We start from the raw sequence: 16,736 nt of genomic DNA, 5'->3' as shown, positions 1-16,736 counted from the left end.
GTGGGTTAGAGCTGAGTACACGCATCCTCTCACTCTCCTCCCTCCTATCTTCTTTCCTGCATCTCTTACCTCTGTCTCAGTGGCACTGAGTCTCACTCCACCTGCACTACCATGCAGCTGTGCTCCTGCCTCCTGCTCTGACACCTGTGCTCTGCCTCACCCTGAGTCTCTGCCCTCCCTGCAGCTTTGCTTCACCCTCAGCCTCCAGGCAGGCTGGCATCTTCATTTGCCTGGACCCGGGCACAGGTAGGTCACCTGTCTGCTCTGGAGGGGTGGGGGTCTGTAAAGTCTTTTCTCTGCAGATGTAGTGACTTTCTTCTAGGTGTCAGTAACAAGTGCTCTCAGGGTATGTTCCATAGATTGCAGATGTGCATAGATAGTGCTCTGCAGGTTCATGGGTCAGGGGGCTGTGTCTGCAGAACAGTCAGTGCATGTGGATTACATAAGGATGTGCAAGGTTCGAGTCAACACTAAATAGTTAATGCTCAGCAAGTTCTGTATCCACAGGAGATAGACAATGTTCTGCATGTAAACTAGATAAGGAAAGCAATGCAAGTTTATGATCATGCACTAGATAGACTGAAATATAGAGAGATGCTCTGTAAAGTCTATACCCATACTATATAGGTAATGCTCTGCAAAGTCTATATCCATACTATATAGGTAATGCTCTGCAAAGTCTATATCCATACTATATAGGTAATGCTCTGCGAAGTCTACACCCATACTATATAAGTAATGCTCTGCGAAGTCTACACCCAAACTATATAGGTAATGCTCTGCAAAGTCTATATCCATACTGTATAAGTAATGCTCTGTGAAGTCTACACTCATACTATATAAGTAATGCTCTGCAAAGTCTACACCCATACTATATAGGTAATGCTCTGTGAATTCTACACCCATACTATATAGGTAATGCTCTGTGAATTCTACACCCATACTATATAGGTAATGCTCTGCGAAGTCTACACCCATACTATATAGGTAATGCTCTGCGAAGTCTATATCTATACTATATAGGTAATGCTCTGTGAAGTCTACACTCATACTATATAGGTAATGCTCTGTGAAGTCTACACTCATACTATATAGGTAATGCTCTGTGAAGTCTACACTCATACTATATAGGTAATGCTCTGCAAAGTCTACACCCATACTATATAGGTAATGCTCTGCGAAGTCTATATCTATACTATATAGGTAATACTCTGCGAAGTCTACACCCATACTATATAGGTAATGCTCTGTGAAGTCTACACCCATACTATATAGGTAATGTTCTATGAAGTCTACACTCATACTATATAGGTAATGTTCTATGAAGTCTACACCCATACTATATAGGTAATGCTCTGTGAAGTCTACACCCATACTATATAGGTAATGTTCTATGAAGTCTACACCCATACTATATAGGTAATGTTCTATGAAGTCTACACCCATACTATATAGGTAATGCTCTGTGAAGTCTACACCCATACTATATAGGTAATGTTCTATGAAGTCTACACCCATACTATATAGGTAATACTCTGCGAAGTCTACACCCATACTATATAGGTAATGCTCTGCGAAGTCTATATCTATACTATATAGGTAATGCTCTGTGAAGTCTACACCCATACTATATAAGTAATGCTCTGCGAAGTCTACACCCATACTATATAGGTAATGCTCTGTGAAGTCTACACCCATACTATATAGGTAATGTTTAGGATCAGAAAGACAAGGATTTTGAAGTTATGGATGTAAACTAGACATCATAGATGATGCTCTGCAATGTCTAGCTCCAGATACTGCTGTACATGTATACCAAATAGAAAATGCTTTGCTAAACCAAACACTCCAGGTAATGCTCTGCAAGATCTCTGTTCATGGACGGGGGAGTAACATGAAAATCAGGGATCCAATACAAAATCTGTACCAGGCCCCCAATTAAACATTTACCAGCTATAGTACTGTTCTCATATTGACAATGGACACCTTACAGACCCCCTACACATCCTCAAATTACCCCCCTACTCATGGACTAGAAAGTGCTCTGTAACTCCTGTAATTCTGGATACTCTGGAAGTTCGGTGACCACTGCTGAAAGCATTGAGCTGTGAGTTCTGGATTTTCTCTGGAGGAGACCTCATGGAAGTCAAGAACCCCAGTAGAAGGAAAATGTCCTCGGGGTCCACATCTACCTCTGGCTATGCCTACAGATTTGCTTCATTTACACTGGACAGATAATGCAAGTTCTGGATCTATTCTAGATATGTAAAGCACTGTATAGTTTGGACACATTATAGTATTGGGTGCTCGATATGTTCTAGATCCACATATGATAGATACGCAGTCCTCTATAAGGTCTGGATGAACAGTGAGGGGCCTGTCCCCATAGGTTATGGTATGGATTCACACTGGACAATGCTTTGCAGGCTCTGGAACCACAGTGTATACGACTGGATATATTATGTTTTTCACACTCCATCACTAGCTAGGCTTTGTTCTGCATGGTCTGGATCCACATTAGATAATATTATACAAGACCCATACTATATACAGATAAGGCTATGCATTGTAAAGCCTGGATCCACCCCAGATAAGCAATGGTCTGCAAATAATCGAGCAATTCTAGATGTGCAATGATCAGAAAATTTCTGGACAGAGGGGGTAGATAAATGCTCTGAAGGGTTGGATGTGCTGATGTTCTGCAGTTTCTTTGGGCTCATTGGTTAATATGAAGGGATGAAGGCATTGAATATCATCTGTCTTTACCAACTCCAAGATGCAGTTCTTCAACTATGGCAAAACTACATCTCCAAGATGCTGAGAGTTGTAGTTATTCCACTTGCGGAGCATCATTAGTTGGAGATCACTGATGTGTTGTGTGCAAGTGATAGATCTTCGTGTGTTATGCAATGCTCTGCGGTCTCTTCTAGACCGTGCTCTACAAGTCCTGACATTATACTGTTAGAGGTCCCATATACATATAGATCAGTGATTTTGAGTGTGGTCAGTGTTGTCTCCTGGTGCCCATACACCTTCAAGCGCTCCTCCTATTAACAGCACCAAATTTACAATAGTGAGGGGGAAGTAAGCTGCTGCCTGACTCTCTGTGACCTGTGGCAAGATAAAATCCAACATGCCCAATCATTGTTTCCCCCATATCTGCCTTTGTAGGAGAGTTAGGACATCCCCATATATGTGCCAGATCGTTGGGTTTCGCCACCTTCCCCTAATGAGTATTGTCACCTTTAGTTATCTTGGACTACTACACCCAAGGTGGGTGTAGGTGCACCAGGTGCCAAGGATCATAAGGTGTCTCTTACGAATATGAGGAGACCAGCATATACGACACATCCTATATCTCCATCTAATACATATCTTCCATTAGGGCACATGATCTTCATGTCATGCCTCTGCCTACACTTGTAACATGCAAGCAAAGCGCCCAATTTAGATGTGCACACCGCAAACTCAAGTATGGGGGCTATAGAAAGCACTCGCACAGCCCATTAGGTTAACACTATACAGGCATCTTTTACCTGTCTCAAATATTTTGTAGGAATTGAATGTAGTGTAATGCCTCCATCAGCCTGTAGGTGGACTCTCGCTGTAGGTGAGCACCCCTATGATCTCTACAGTGACATAGTAACCACAAGCTCTATGGATGCGTCTGATCAATACAAATTCCACCTAAAAGGTTTCTTGACCAACTTGTGATTGATTGGAGTAAGTGATGCGTCCTCTCCCAGGAGGAGCGAGATTATAGGCTGGGAGTTATTTATCTACAAGATATGGAGAGAAGCTTTACTGGAAGGCATTACAGGCAGCCGGAAAGCATCACTATTCATCACACAGGACACCCACCCCACACACTTACAAGCATGCCCTTGGACTCGGAGTGCTCTGCCAAGATGACATTCTCTTACAAGTTTGTTGTTGTTTTTTTTTGTTACATTGTATTTGTTTTATTTTTGATTTATCTATAAGTTTTTTTCTTTTTTTTTATGTATGAAGTATAAAAGTATTCCTAAAAGCTTTAGGCCGGGGCCCCACGGAACATAAATGCTGCAATTTTGCCCGCAGCGGAGATGCTGCGGGAAAAATCGCGGCATTTTACAGTGCAAACAAAGGGGATGGGTTTCATGCGAATTCCATGCCCACTTTGCGGAAAAAAACGCAGTGCAGACACGCTGCGATTTGCAAAGTCGCTGCGGCTTTGCAAATCGCAGCATGTCAATTATATCTATGGAAAGGCCGGTGGCTTTCCCGAAGATATAACTAGTTCACACGTAAAAACCTCCTGGCTTATTTTGGTCCTGAAAAAAAAAAGCTTCCTAAGTAGGAAGCGGTTTTTTGACCTTGAGGCATTTTTGGGAGCTTTCCCCTCCCCTAAAGTGAATGGACTGTAAAAAAAAAAAAAAAAAAAACGCTAGGCGTTTTTCGCCTTTCATTCTCTTCTATTGCTTTCCTCAGGCGAAATCCGCCTGAAGAAAGGTCATGTCGCTTCTTTTTTCTGCTAGCAGAAAAAAACTGCTAGCAGAAAAAAAATAGTTAGCAGCCTCCATAGACCACCATTGTATGGAGGCAGATTTTGAGGCGAAATCTGCTAACAAAACCTGCCTCATTGCCCCCGTGTGAACTATAATGGGAAGAGAAAGTCCGCGGAGGAAAACTCCGTGAACTTTCTCTTCAAATCACTGCGGAAAGAACCACAATGCGATCACACAGCGGTTCTTTCTGCAGCGCTTTAGCGCTGCGATTACGGTCCGTGGGGCCTTAGCCATATTATTCCCCTCATTTTGAGGCTCTCCCATTATTTACATATATGATACCATTTTATTCCATAGAGTTTTTACTGGAGACTCTGTAGTTTCCAGTCAGATTCCCGAGGTAGCTGTGTATCCCTGTACTGTGACATCACTGTATTATTATCCCTGTACTGTGACATCACTGTGTGTATTATTATCCCTGGACTGTGACATCACTGTGCATATTATTATTCCTGTACTGTGACATCACTGTATTATTATCCCTCTACTGTGACATCACTGTGTATATTATTCCTGTACTGTGACATCACTGTGTGTATTATCCCTGTACTGTGACATCACTGTGTGTATTATCCCTGTACTGTGACATCACTGTGTGTATTATTCATGTATTGTGACATCACTGTGTGTATTATCCCTGTACTGTGACATCACTGTGTGTATTATCCCTGTACTGTGACATCACTGTGTGTATTATTCATGTATTGCAACATCACTGTGTGTATTATTCATGTACTGTGACATCACTGTGTGTATTATCTCTGTACTGTGACATCACTGTGTGTATTATCCCTGTACTGTGACATCACTGTGTGTATTATCCCTGTACTGTGACATCACTGTGTGTATTATCTCTGTACTGTGACATCACTGTGCATATTATTATTCCTGTACTGTGACATCACTGTGTGTATTATCCCTGTACTGTGACATCACTGTGCATATTATTATCCCTGTACTGTGACATCACTGTGTGTATTATCCCTGTACTGTGACATCACTGCGCATATTATTATTCCTGTACTGTGACATCACTGTGTGTATTATCCCTGTACTTTGACATCACTGTGTGTATTATCTCTGTACTGTGACATCACTGTGTGTATTATCCCTGTACTGTGACATCACTGGGTATATTATCCCTGGACTGTGACATCACTGTGTGTATTATCTCTGTACTGTGACATCACTGTGTGTATTATCCCTGTACTGTGACATCACTGTGTGTATTATCCCTGTACTGTGACATCACTGTATTATTATCCCTGTACTGTGACATCACTGTGTGTATTATTATCCCTGGACTGTGACATCACTGTGCATATTATTATTCCTGTACTGTGACATCACTGTATTATTATCCCTCTACTGTGACATCACTGTGTATATTATTCCTGTACTGTGACATCACTGTGTGTATTATCCCTGTACTGTGACATCACTGTGTGTATTATCCCTGTACTGTGACATCACTGTGTGTATTATTCATGTATTGTGACATCACTGTGTGTATTATCCCTGTACTGTGACATCACTGTGTGTATTATCCCTGTACTGTGACATCACTGTGTGTATTATCCCTGTACTGTGACATCACTGTGTGTATTATCCCTGTACTGTGACATCACTGTGTGTATTATCCCTGTACTGTGACATCACTGTGCATATTATTATCCCTGTACTGTGACATCACTGTGTGTATTATCCCTGTACTGTGACATCACTGTGCATATTATTATTCCTGTACTGTGACATCACTGTGTGTATTATCCCTGTACTTTGACATCACTGTGTGTATTATCTCTGTACTGTGACATCACTGTGTGTATTATCCCTGTACTGTGACATCACTGGGTATATTATCCCTGGACTGTGACATCACTGTGTGTATTATCTCTGTACTGTGACATCACTGTGTGTATTATCCCTGTACTGTGACATCACTGTGTGTATTATCTCCTGTACTGTGGCATCACTGTGTGTATTATCCCTGTACTGTGACATCACTGTGTGTATTATCTCCTGTATTGTGGCATCACTGTGTGTATTATCTCCTGTACTGTGGCATCACTGTGTGTATTATCCATGTACTGTGACATCACTGTGTGTATTATCTCCTGTACTGTGGCATTACTATGTGTACTAACTCTACACTGTGACATTACTGTGTTTTTTTATACCTGTACTGTGACATCACTTTGTTTATAATTCATCTACTGTGACATCACTGTATGTATTATTCACCTATTATGACATTACTGTGTTCCTTAATCCCATGCACTAAGAAGACAAAAATAATCCTCAACCTTTCATGCTCTGAAGTTGTAGATGAAGGCAGTCATAATTAAGAGGTGCCCCACTGTTACTTATTATGTCTATCGGTCTATCTATCTTTTTATCATAATGCACCACTATTTACAACTTCATACCTAAGAAGAGGCTCATGAATATGTTAAAGTGATTTCCAGGTTTTTTTTATATTGATAGCCTATCCCAGTGATGGTGAACCTTTTAGAGACAGAGTGCCCAAACTGCAACCCAAAACCCACTGATTTATCACAAAGTGCCAACACGGCAATGTAACCTTAATAATGTGCGAACCCACAATTGCAGACATTTATGGACCTGCAAAATACGGTCATGTGAATGTGGCTTTATAGAGCTTTCTGCTCCACTGTGATCCACACACAGTCCAAACTGCTTCACAATGACCCCCACGCAGTACAATCATCTCCACACAGTACAATCTGTTCCACAGATGGGTGCCCAAAGAGAGGGCTCCGAGTGCCACCTCTGGCACCATAGGTTCGTCATCACAGGCCTATCCTTAGAATAGACCAAAAATATTAGATCTGTTGGGGCCAGCTACTAACACTTCCACTGATCAGCAGATTGAAAAGTACATTGCGGTACTGTACATAGCAAACCTTCCCATTGTGGAGTCTCCTCTACCTTTATTCACTTACTGATCTAATGTTAATGGTCTAGTCTAATTATAGGTCATCAATATAAAAGTCCCAGAAAACCCCTTTAAATATTCATATGTGAATCAGACCGTAAGAGTCATCATCAGCAGATTACATCCTACTTGTTGATGATTTCCAGGTAACAAGAGAATAATTTAATATAATTTATTGTCTTCTATATATAGTTCTAGTCTTGAGAATAATTGTCCATAAATCATTGTTTCCCCAAATGGGGTGGGGCTAATTAAAACAGGGAGTAGGTTTCTACCAGGAGTGGGTGGGTCAGGCTATGGCTCAGGAGGAGCTTAACTCTGGGGACTGCATCATCAAAGTGATAAGATGTAACATGGCTGAGCCCCCTCTCAGTGGACGCCTCCACTATGTGTGACAGGTGCTTTCTAAAATCTCTGCCTGACATTGCCGCAGGCTGAATGAATTCATTAAATGATGAAAGTGTCATTTATAAACATCAGTGAATTAATTCATGTCAGATAATTGCAAGAGAAGAAAGGAGGGGAAGACCCGGGATAATAGACAGCCCAGGAAATAGACAAAAAAGCTTAGATCAGTATGGTAATGATAGATAGATAGATAGATAGATAGATAGATAGATAGATAGATAGATAGATAGAAGATAGGTAGATAGATATGACATAGATGCATAGATAGATAGATAGATATGAGATAGATAGATAGATATGAGATAGATGCATAGATAGACAGCCAAATATATATATACTAGCTGGTACCCGCGACTTGGTCTGCGGTGATTGTAGCAGTGGGTATATACAGGCGCGGGTAAGGTTTTCGTAGTGTGTATAAGGTATGGGATATGAAATGTAACTTTGTATCTTGTTTTTTCTATAATTTAGAGAATACGTGAGACTTTTGTGTTGCAGTTACTTTGTATTTGAGCTGCTATATATACGGTGTTGTGAGAAACTTTACATAGTGACTTTGGGACAGAGGGATTTGAAGTTAACCCTTTCCCGCCGATGGCATTTTTTGTTTTTCGTTTTTGACTCCCTTCCTTCTAAACCCCATAACTTTTTTATTTCTCCGCTCCCAGAGCCATATGAGGTCTTAATTTTTCCTGGGACAAATTTTTCTTCATGATGCCGCCATTATTTATTCTATATAATGTACTGGGAAGCAGGGAAAAAATTTAGAATGGGGTGGATTTGAAGTAAAAATGCATTTCTGCGACTTTCTTACGGGCTTTGGTTTTACGGCGTTCACTGTGCAGCCAAAATGACATGTCCCCTATATTCTGCGTTTCGTTACGATTCCGGGGATACCAAATTTATATGGTTTTATTTACATTTTGACCCCTTAAAAAAAATCCAAAACTGTGTTAAAAATTTTTTTTTTTGAAAAGTCGCCATATTCCGACAGCCGTAACTTTTTTATACGTGCGTGTACGGGGATGTATAGGGCGTCTTTTTTTGCGGGGTCGGGTGTACTTTGTAGTTCTACCATTTTCGGGAAATGTTATTGCTTTGATCACTTTTTATTCAAATTTTTATCAGAATCAAAACAGTGAAAAAACGGTGGTTTGGCACTTTTGACCATTTTTCCCGCTACGGCGTTTACCGAACAGGAAAAATATTTGTATAGCTTTGTAGAGCGGGCGATTTTGGACGTGGGGATACCTAACATGTATGTGTTTCACAGTTTTTAACTACTTTTATATGTGTTGTAGGGAAAGGGGGGTGATTTGAATTTTTAATCCTTTTTATTTTTTGTTCATATTTTTTTTTACTTTTTTAAAACTTTTTTTTTTGCATTTATTAGACCGCCTAGGGGTATTGACATGGGTGGGCGGTGTCGCGGATTGTCAGAGCGGTGGGGGTCGGCAAACATGGCTGCTCCGGAGCGTTAAAGAGAACCTCCTGGAGTATCGTTAAGGTGAGGGGCAAAGTGGTAAAGTATATGTATATGAGATTGTGTGGGGTTAGGGGCGAGGCTGTAGAGGGCAATAGGAATTTTGTGGCTTGCTATGGTCCAAAGTGTGTGAGATTGCAGAGATGGTGGTGTGAGTTTGGGTTTTGTGGGGGTCCTAGCACAAACGTATGTGCGCTATTGTGACGAAAAGTAGCCTATTATTTAATCGGGTGTATTAACTATGTTTGTGGAAAATTTCAGCCAAATCGGTCGAGCGGTTTTTCCGTGATTGAGGAACAAACATCCGAACATGCAAACATCCAAACACACAAACCCACAAACTCACAAACTTTCACATTTATAATATTAATAGGATATATACATATATATATCTGATACATGCATACATAGGAGAGAGCGGGAAAGAAGAAGATGATGTAATTATGTAAAACTTATCAGTAAGGTATTGAAAGGGTTACAGCAGTAGACGTTCTCCTTGTGTCTTAAGGGCCTGTCACTTCCTGTGAGCGCACATAGCAGGTAGCTGTAGTATCACTAATTAGCAGATAGTGGCTACAATGTAAATTGTCTGAATCAAGTTAATTGAAGGACCAGAAAGTGTGATATCAACAAGCAAGACCTGACTGCTGCAAAAGTCACCTGCTGTAAACACTAACTTGTGCACAGTCATACATGTATGTGACGCAGACACCAGTGTATAGAACACACAGCTAATGGCCCAATGGGGAAATAAAGAGATACTCACATTTCTTAAATTTCCCACTTTACCTCCATATCTGATACTGCGTAGTCCCCGTTGGTCTATGACGTGCCTGCTCAGTCACTTTCCGCAATGGTGACCCATTATAGCCAGTGATTGGTAAGGTAAGGCAACCCAGGGAATGTATCTGTATGTGGATTCACAGAGGGGATGGGGCAGAGGGAAGTGTCTTCATTTATTTAAGCACTTTTAGCCCCCAGAAAACCCCTTTAATTTCTCCTATGGTGATGCTGCAGGTAAATTAAACACCCACGTTACACAGCAATTCTAGAAACCCTCTTCACTAGAGATGAGCGAACACTAAAATGTTCGAGGTTCGAAATTCGATTCGAACAGCCGCTCAATGTTCGTGTGTTCGAATGGGTTTCGAACCCCATTATAGTCTATGGGGAACAGATACTCGTTAAGGGGGATACCCAAATCCGTGTCTGGAGGGTCACCAAGTCCACTATGACACCCCAGGAAATGATGCCAACACCTCTGGAATGACACTGGGACAGCAGGGGAAGCATGTCTGGGGGCATCTAACACACCAAAGACCCTCTATTACCCCAACATCACAGCCTAACAACTACACACTTTACACACTCAATACCACATCTCTGACAGTAGGAAAACACCTTGAAACATGTGTATTTGGCACTTGCAGTGAGGAGAGCTTGTCACCAGCAGTGAATTTGGCCCTTGTAGTAAGTTGAGGTTGGCACCAACATTTGTTTTGAAAATCAGGGTGGATTGAGCCTCTAACCAGCAGAGTTTGGGCAAATTCATGGTGGAGGGAGCCTCTAAACACCCCAGTTTGGGCAAATTCATGGTGGAGGGAGCCTCTAAAAACCCCAGTTTGGACCAATTCATGGTGGAGGGAGCCTCTAACCAGCCCAGTGTGGGCAAATTCATGGTGGAGGGAGCCTCTAAAAAACCCAGTTTGGACCAATTCATGGTGGAGGGAGCCTCTAACCAGCCCAGTTTGGGCAAATTCATGGTGGAGGGAGCCTCTAACCAGCCCAGTTTGGGCAAATTCATGGTGGAGGGAGCCTCTAAAAAACCCAGTTTGGACCAATTCATGGTGGAGGGAGCCTCTAACCAGCCCAGTTTGGGCAAATTCATGGTGGAGGGAGCCTCTAACCAGCCCAGTTTGGACCAATTAATGGTGGAGGGAGCCTCTAACCAGCCCAGTTTGGACCAATTAATGGTGGAGGGAGCCTCTAACCAGCCGAGTTTGGACCAATTAATGGTGGAGGGAGCCTCTAACCAGCCCAGTTTGGACCAATTAATGGTGGAGGGAGCCTCTAACCACCCCAGTTTGGACCAATTCATGGTGGAGGGAGCCTCTAAACAGCCAAGTTTGGACCAATTCATGGTGGAGGGAGCCTCTAAAAACCTCAGTTTGGACCAATTCATGGTGGAGGGAGCCTCTAACCAGCCCAGTTTGGGCAAATTCATGGTGGAGGGAGCCTCTAAACAGCCCAGTTTGGGCAAATTCATGGTGGAGGGAGCCTCTAACCAGCCCAGTTTGGACCAATTAATGGTGGAGGGAGCCGCTAAACAGCCCAGTTTGGGCAAATTCATGGTGGAGGGAGCCTCTAACCAGCCCAGTTTGGACCAATTCATGGTGGAGGGAGCCTCTAAAAAACCCAGTTTGGACCAATTCATGGTGGAGGGAGCCTCTAAACAGCCCAGTTTGGGCAAATTCATAGTGGAGGGAGCCTCTAACCAGCCCAGTTTGGACCAATTCATGGTGGAGGGAGCCTCTAAACAGCCCAGTTTGGGCAAATTCATGGTGGAGGGAGCCTCTAAAAAACCCAGTTTGGACCAATTCATGGTGGAGGGAGCCTCTAACCAGCCCAGTTTGGACCAATTAATGGTGGAGGGAGCCTCTAAACAGCCAAGTTTGGACCAATTCATGGTGGAGGGAGCCTCTAAAAACCCCAGTTTGGACCAATTCATGGTGGAGGGAGCCTCTAACCAGCCCAGTTTGGGCAAATTCATGGTGGAGGGAGCCTCTAAACAGCCCAGTTTGGGCAAATTCATGGTGGAGGGAGCCTCTAACCAGCCCAGTTTGGACCAATTAATGGTGGAGGGAGCCTCTAAACAGCCCAGTTTGGGCAAATTCATGGTGGAGGGAGCCTCTAAAAAACCCAGTTTGGACCAATTCATGGTGGAGGGAGCCTCTAACCAGCCCAGTTTGGACCAATTAATGGTGGAGGGAGCCTCTAAACAGCCAAGTTTGGACCAATTCATGGTGGAGGGAGCCTCTAAAAACCCCAGTTTGGACCAATTCATGGTGGAGGGAGCCTCTAACCAGCCCAGTTTGGGCAAATTCATGGTGGAGGGAGCCTCTAAACAGCCCAGTTTGGGCAAATTCATGGTGGAGGGAGCCTCTAACCAGCCCAGTTTGGACCAATTAATGGTGGAGGGAGCCGCTAAACAGCCCAGTTTGGACCAATTCATGGTGGAGGGAGCCTCTAACCAGCCCAGTTTGGGCAAATTCATGGTGGAGGGAGCCTCTAAACAGCCCAGTTTGGGCAAATTCATGGTGGAGGGAGCCTCTAACCAGCCCAGTTTGGACCAATTAATGGTGGAGGGAGCCGCTAAACAGCCCAGTTTGGGCAAATTCATGGTGGAGGGAGCCTCTAAACAGCCCAGTTTGGACCAATTCATGGTGGAGGGAGCCTCTAAAAAACCCAGTTTGGACCAATTCATGGTGGAGGGAGCCTCTAAACAGCCCAGTTTGGGCAAATTCATGGTGGAGGGAGCCTCTAACCAGCCCAGTTTGGACCAATTAATGGTGGAGGGAGCCTCTAACCAGCCCAGTTTGGACCAATTAATGGTGGAGGGAGCCTCTAACCAGCCCAGTTTGGACCAATTAATGGTGGAGGGAGCCTCTAACCACCCCAGTTTGGACCAATTCATGGTGGAGGGAGCCTCTAAACAGCCAAGTTTGGACCAATTCATGGTGGAGGGAGCCTCTAAAAACCCCAGTTTGGACCAATTCATGGTGGAGGGAGCCTCTAACCAGCCCAGTTTGGGCAAATTCATGGTGGAGGGAGCCTCTAAACAGCCCAGTTTGGGCAAATTCATGGTGGAGGGAGCCTCTAACCAGCCCAGTTTGGACCAATTAATGGTGGAGGGAGCCGCTAAACAGCCCAGTTTGGGCAAATTCATGGTGGAGGGAGCCTCTAAACAGCCCAGTTTGGACCAATTCATGGTGGAGGGAGCCTCTAAAAAACCCAGTTTGGACCAATTCATGGTGGAGGGAGCCTCTAAACAGCCCAGTTTGGGCAAATTCATGGTGGAGGGAGCCTCTAAAAACCCCCAGTTTGGACCAATTCATGGTGGAGGGAGCCTCTAAAAACCCCAGTTTGGACCAATTCATGGTGGAGGGAGCCTCTAAAAACCCCAGTTTGGACCAATTCATGGTGGAGGGAGCCGCTAAACAGCCCAGTTTGGACCAATTCATGGTGGAGGGAGCCTCTAACCAGCAGAGTTGGTGGAAATCAGGGTGGAGGGAGCCTCTAACCAGCAGAGTTGGGGGAAATCAGGGTGGAGGGAGCCTAGTATTAGCAGAATTGTGCAACGCTTATGGTGGATGAGTATGAGGATGCGGAGGAATTGGAGAGGTTGAGTACAGACATGGAGTTTCATGTTGGGGTGCTTTACACAGGTGGGCACAAAAATGACGGCTCTACCCAGTGGTGGTTCATTTTTATCAAAGTGAGCCGGTCGGCACTCTCAGCTGACAGACGGGTGCGCTTGTCAGTGATGATGCCACCGGCTGCACTGAACACCCTCTCAGATAGGACGCTGGCGGCAGGACAGGACAGCACCTCCAAGGCATATAGGGCAAGTTCAAGCCACAGGTCCAACTTCGACACCCAATACGTGTAGGGCGCAGAGGGGTCGGAGAGGACAGGGCTGTGGTCGGAAAGGTATTCCCGCAACATGCGCCTATACTTCTCACGCCTGGTGACACTAGGACCCTCCGTGGCGGCACTTTGGCGAGGGGGTGCCATCAAGGTGTCCCAGACCTTAGACAGTGTGCCCCTCGTTTGTGTGGACCGGTGAGAACTTGGTTGCCTACTGGAGGAACTGCCCTCCCTGCCGCCAACGTCACATGCTGGAAACATCTCCATCATATTCTGCACCAATTGCCTGTGGCAAGCATTGATGCGATTGGCCCTCCCCTCTACCGGAATAAAAGACGAGATGTTGTTTTTATACCGGGGGTCAAGGATAGCAAAGATCCAGTACTGGTTGTCCTCCATGATTTTGACAATACGCTTGTCGGTTGTAAAGCACCCCAACATGAACTCAGCCATGTCTGCCACAGTGTTAGTTGGCATGACTCCTCTGGCCCCACCGGAAAGTTCAATCTCCATTTCCTCCTCATCCTCCATGTCTACCCATCCGCGCTGCAACAATGGGACGATTCGAAGTTGCCCGGAAGCCTCCTGTATCACCATCACATCATCGGACAACTCTTCTTCCTCCTCCTCCTCCTCCTCCTCCTCCATTAAACGCAGTGAAGCGGACAGATGTGTGGACCTACTCTCCAGCTGTGACGGATCGGATGCTATCCCTAACTCCTCTGTGTGATCTGAGTTATCCCTGATGTCAATCAGGGATTCTCTCAGAACACACAAGAGCGGGATTGTAAGGCTCACCATCGCATCCTCAGAGCTCACCCTCCTTGTGGACTCCTCAAAGACCCGTAGGATGTCACAAAGGTCTCTCATCCATGGCCACTCATGGATGTGAAACTGAGGCAGCTGACTTTGTGGCACCCTAGGGTTTTGTAGCTGGTATTCCATCAAAGGTCTCTGCTGCTCAACCACTCTATTCAACATCTGAAACGTTGAGTTCCAGCGTGTGGGGACGTCGCACAAAAGCCAGTGTTGTGGCACATGCAGGCGTTGCTGGAGAGATTTTAAGCTAGCAGCGGCTACTGTCGACTTGCGAAAGTGGGCGCACATGCGCCGCACTTTCACCAGTAGCTCTGGAACATTGGGGTAGCTCTTTAGGAAACGTTGCACCACTAGGTTGAAGACGTGGGCCAGGCATGGAACATGTTGGAGTCCGGCAAGCTCCAGAGCTGCTACCAGGTTCCGGCCGTTATCACAAACGACCATGCCTGGGCCCAGGTGCAGCGGCTCAAACCATATTGCCGTCTCATCGAGGAGGGCATCCCTCACCTCGGAGGCAGTGTGCTGTCTGTCCCCCAAGCTGATCAGCTTCAGCACAGCCTGCTGACGTCTACCAACGCCAGTGCTGCAACGTTTCCAACTCGTAGCTGGGGTCAATCTAACAGCGGAGGAGGAGGCGGTGGCGGAGGAGGAGGCGGTGGCGGAGGAGGAGGCGGTAGAGGAGGAGGAGGAGGGGGGTGTTCTTCTCGTGTCCCTGCCAGGAATGTTAGGCGGGGAGACGAGGTACACCGGGCCAGTTTGGGAAGCAGTCCCAGCCTCAACTACATTCACCCAGTGTGCCGTCAGTGAAATGTAGCGTCCCTGTCCGCATGCACTTGTCCACGCGTCGGTGGTCAAGTGGACCTTTGTGCAAAGCGCGGAACTAAGGGCCCGCCTGATGTTGAGTGACACGTGCTGGTGCAAGGCGGGGACGGCACACCGGGAGAAGTAGTGACGGCTAGGGACGGCATAGCGAGGTGCCGCAGTTGCCATCAGGTCCAGGAAGGCGGGAGTTTCAACAAGCCGGAACGCCAACATCTCCTGGGCCAGCAGTTTAGCGATGTTGGCGTTCAAGGCTTGCGCGTGTGGGTGGTTAGCAGTGTATTTCTGCCGCCGCTCCAATGTCTGAGAGATGGTGGGTTGTTGTAAAGAAACGCCTGATGGTGCCTTTGATGGTGCAGGAGAAGGAGATAAGACAGGACCAGGGGAGGATGAGGTAGAAGTCAACAAAGTGGCGGAGGCAGATGAAGTGGTGTCCTGGCTCGTCCTCTGGAGTGCATCGCCAGCACAGTCAGCAGTGGCAGTGGCAGAGGCAGTGGCAGAGGCAGTGGCAGTGGCGTGAACGGCAGGCGGCCTTTGTCCTGCCGTTGCTGCCTGCCACTGATTCCAGTGCTTGGATTCCAAATGACGGCGCATTGAAGTGGTGGACAGGTTGCTCTTCTCAGAGCCCCTAATCAATTTCGAGAGGCAAATTGTGCAGACAACACTATATCTGTCCTCGGCGCATTCCTTGAAAAAACTCCACACCTTCGAGAAACGTGCCCTCGAGGTGGGAGTTTTTCGGGGCTGGGTACGAACTGGAACATCTTGGGAGATTCCGGGTGTGGCCTGGCTTCGCCTAAGCTGCTGACCTCTGCCTCTGCCTCTAGCTACCCTTTTTGGTGCTGCACCTGCCTCAACATCCACACTACTTTCCCCGCTTGACATCCCCCCTGTCCAGGTCGGGTCAGTGTCCTCATCATCCACCACTTCCTCTTCCAACTCCTGTCTCATCTCCTCCTCCCGCACAATGCGCCGGTCAACTGGATGCCCTGACGGCAACTGCGTCACATCATCGTCGATGAGGGTGGGTTGCTGGTCATCCACCACCAAATCG

General features: G+C 45.6%; 1 protein-coding gene across 2 annotated transcripts in view; it reads left to right on the top strand.

Moving 5' to 3' along the window:
* CAMKV (CaM kinase like vesicle associated) overlaps positions 1-16,736 on the top strand; it is a 99,381-nt gene continuing 82,645 nt past the window's right edge. For both annotated transcript variants that reach the window (XM_075259597.1, XM_075259596.1), the window contains exon 1: positions 1-246. The gene's annotated coding sequence lies outside the window, so the exon portion shown is untranslated. The remainder of the gene's footprint in view (positions 247-16,736) is intronic.

The sequence above is a fragment of the Leptodactylus fuscus genome, chromosome 11, assembly GCF_031893055.1.
Source record: "Leptodactylus fuscus isolate aLepFus1 chromosome 11, aLepFus1.hap2, whole genome shotgun sequence".
Classification (NCBI taxonomy): domain Eukaryota; kingdom Metazoa; phylum Chordata; class Amphibia; order Anura; family Leptodactylidae; genus Leptodactylus; species Leptodactylus fuscus.
Note: the sequence above shows the minus strand (reverse complement) of the source record. Positions and strands in the feature narration are given on the sequence as shown.